General features: G+C 35.0%; 1 long non-coding RNA gene across 1 annotated transcript; it reads right to left on the bottom strand.

The window, feature by feature from the left end:
- Nucleotides 1-391: 391 nt before the first annotated feature.
- LOC143720450 (uncharacterized) lies at nt 392-1,686 on the bottom strand. The gene is made up of 3 exons (XR_013196566.1): nt 1,603-1,686; nt 1,463-1,492; nt 392-973 (listed from the first exon to the last, which is right to left on the bottom strand). It is a non-coding gene; the product is annotated as an uncharacterized LOC143720450 (long non-coding RNA).
- Nucleotides 1,687-3,506: the final 1,820 nt, after the last annotated feature.

The following is a 3,506-nucleotide window of genomic DNA, read 5'->3' as shown; positions in this document are numbered from 1 at the left end:
TAAGGGTCCGTGTTCAAAGTGTAAAAGTCTCTCAGTGGCGTGAATCTCCAGAGAATGATACCAAAGCAACACGCCATTCGAGGTCCGAACACAACACACACGTTCCCTAAAGTCTGTACACGATCCTTGAGTTTGATTCGCATCGATTTTCACCTTATTAATTAGTAACAATCGGATATGGGTGAAAAAGAAAAAAATCATAGCATTTGAAAAGGCCTGACCAAGAGAACTGCAAGTCTGCGAGTCTTTTCCTTCTCACTTCACTATCTGATTTATCTCTGTCTATATATTATACATAAAAAAATAAAAAATAAAAAAATACCAGCTTCAGTCCAAAGGTGTTTAAAAAGATTTTTTTAAATAGCAAAGAACTTAAACACATCTAGTTAAACCAAAGAACTACACTAACACATCCTCAGCTGTTTTCTTTTGTCTTTTTCCCTGGTCACCTAGCAACCCAGTTTCTGAAGGTAAATCCTCAACTATCCAAAGTAACATACGATGAAGATAATGATGAAATGTATATTTTTAATTATTCATTATTTAGGGACAAATCTTCATGATGATAACGATGATCTTAAAGAAAAGACTTAGTATGTCTGTGATTCTTTTTATGGCGTTAGTGATGTTGATCTGTCCCTTGAATCTTCTCACTGATTTCATGTTCACTGCTGCGTAAATGAGAGCGCGTGGGTGCGTCATTGTCTATGCGTAGCCTACATGTTCATGTGCGAGTGAATGAATTTTACACTCTAAAACGGAACAGATATAAGGTTATTTTGGCAGTGTGGATATGTGCGTGAACGTGTAGTACGTCTGTTTTGCTCGTATATGATGTACGTTGCCATATTTACCCTGTCCATCCTTAGTTTTTTTTCTCATTTGAGTTGAGCAATTCCTTTTTCTTCTCTTCTGTCCTCCGTGTCTCTTTTCCTCCTTATGGTGACAGGTTAGCCTTTCGGTGTAATTATCTCTGAAACCAAAAAATAGTTGACAAATAACTCGCTTGTTCATTGTACAGTGTTGTTCATTTAAAGTCATTTTTGTAACTGGAAGTGTTTCACTCATCTGAATAAAAACGGTAGAGAAAACAACAGTGCATGAAAATGTTGTCTCTTTCTTGTGAGTTCATTTAATCGATGTGTGAAAACGATCTGTAGGCCTATGATGGTGGCTGTCCCTCTTTGGCCGCTGGGTGGCAGCAGCAGCCACATACTCTTCTCATTCACACGAATGAATCATCCGTAGGAGCTTCTGCCTCCACATGGTGCCTCAACTTAGTCACCTTCTCTTCCCCTTCCCTTCTTTCACTCTCTCTAGATCTGTCAGTTTATCTATTTCTCCCTCTTTTTCCACAGCTCTCATTTGCTCATCTGACTCATGGGACATCTGGTCTTTGCCAGACAGCTTGTCCTTTACTCATGTTCTACTCCTCTCCACTGTAGACGATTAAAAATCTCACCTTAAGATTTTGATGTCCTCACATCTGCTACTGAAAAATAAGAACATTAAGTTAACATCAACCAAAGCTTAACTTTATTAACAAAGCTAAAGCTCAGCTACATGATCAAATGCCCCTCCCGCATTCAAATGTAAATTTACCTGCAAACTCACCGACTTTTTGTGAAATTAGCTTCTGATAGTATCTGACTGTCTTCAGAAAATCACCTGTTTTTTTTGTTTTTTAAAATAAAATGCAGAAGAGAGGAGAGTCTGCTGGCAAAAAGAGAATGTGAAAGACATAAAACAAGAATCAACATTATGGCTTTTCGGAGATGTTGTAAAAGTGACGCAGAGATGGCGTTGTTAACAGGCGAGTATTTTATTGAACAAATAAATTGCCATTTGTTGCTCTCGAAAAGTGTTCATTTTAAAGCATTATCTATTAGAAGGGTCATTTCATTTTTTTTGTAGTGCTGTGCTGGATTTTTTTTTCATGGATTAACCATGTCTATTAATGGGTATAACTAACATCAGCTTGAGAACCTTTCCATTATATATTTTATGGCTTGTAGTGAATGTTTAATAAACAAAAGGATTACCATATTCATCCGCACAGTCACACAAAGTACATGACCAAATTAAAATGTTTTATTGACTGCGTAATGTTATAAAGTATTTAAGTTACACATTAAAAGGATTTAATATGCATGTTACTATTGGCCAGGCTAAATGCAACACTTCATTTTATTCAATATAAACAGGGTCCCTGGAAAAGGTTTCAGACCCCTGCTATTGACCATATAATGCTTTAACTTCCCAACACAGCTATTCTTTTTGCTAACGTATTGCGAACATATTTTGTCTATATGAGCAGATGCATAAGTTGAACTGTGGAAGAGCATCATTGAATACTAGGAGGCATTCAACATGTCAACGTCACAGAAACTTTTCCGTAAATTTGTCCTGAGCTGAGTGGGTTGGATGTCATGCTGTTACAAAGTTGTAAGAAATGTTCAGAATAACACTGACATTATTAGATACAGAAGCTGACAATGAGGATTTATTTATTTATATATATATTAATTTTTTGCGCTTTAAACTTTTAAACTTAAAATATATTCTTTCTATATACATAATCAACATATTTAAATCAGTAGTTTTATATTTATCCACAATTTATTTTGATATTATTAGCAATGCTTCTTGGCCATGGATTGAAGTTTTTGTATTTTCTTTTTCTCTTTTTTTTTGTTGCTTAAAATAAAAATCTGTAATGTTATTCACCTTGTTGGTAGTTTGTTTGCTTCCTGGCTTTTTAACTCTTTAATAAAGACTGTTTTAAGTTGAAATGAATAGGAAAAATACTTCCACAACCAAGGCTGCTGAAAAAGTTGTTCCACTCTATTGATTGGTTACATGACATTTACCCCCGCGGTTTTGAGCGGTTTTAACCGAAAGCAACTTGTACTGACATATCTTTAAATATGTCAGTGCCACTGTTTTGTCTCAAGATGCACACAGTAATGTCTTTGCATTGTAATGCACACAGAAAAACAGTAATGTTTTTTTTTAAAGGCACGTTTATTAAAGCTACCTAAATGCCCTAATTGAACTAAGGCCTAATCCTGTTAAGCCCAGCCTTACTGTTCAGGTGATATATAGGCTCTAAAAGTTTTTGTCATATTTCAAATTGCAGATTTGAGAATGCTCATTCCACGAAACCGGTACAATTTGGACTTGCACATTTTTGGATTTTCTACTAATATGCATTACTTTTCTGAACAACCCACAACATTAAACATTGACATATTTAACTTCCAGAAAAACATATTTTCCCACCTCAGGCATCAAATACTTATTATTATTGGTAATTATTTAAGATATGGGCGCTATTAGTCTTCAACCCCGTTATGGACACTATGGGAGCTCTCTGAATATAATTATAAAATATATTTGTAATGAGATCAACATTTTCCTATTAATCAGATGTCCCTCACACTAATTCAGTAATTATGAACGTAAAATGTACATATAATTTCACACTTATGCTATTACTAAAGCCT

This window comes from Siphateles boraxobius, unplaced genomic scaffold, assembly GCF_051911475.1.
Source record: "Siphateles boraxobius isolate OS27281-9 unplaced genomic scaffold, OSU_SipBor_1 12, whole genome shotgun sequence".
Classification (NCBI taxonomy): Eukaryota; Metazoa; Chordata; class Actinopteri; order Cypriniformes; family Leuciscidae; genus Siphateles; species Siphateles boraxobius.
Note: the sequence above shows the minus strand (reverse complement) of the source record. Positions and strands in the feature narration are given on the sequence as shown.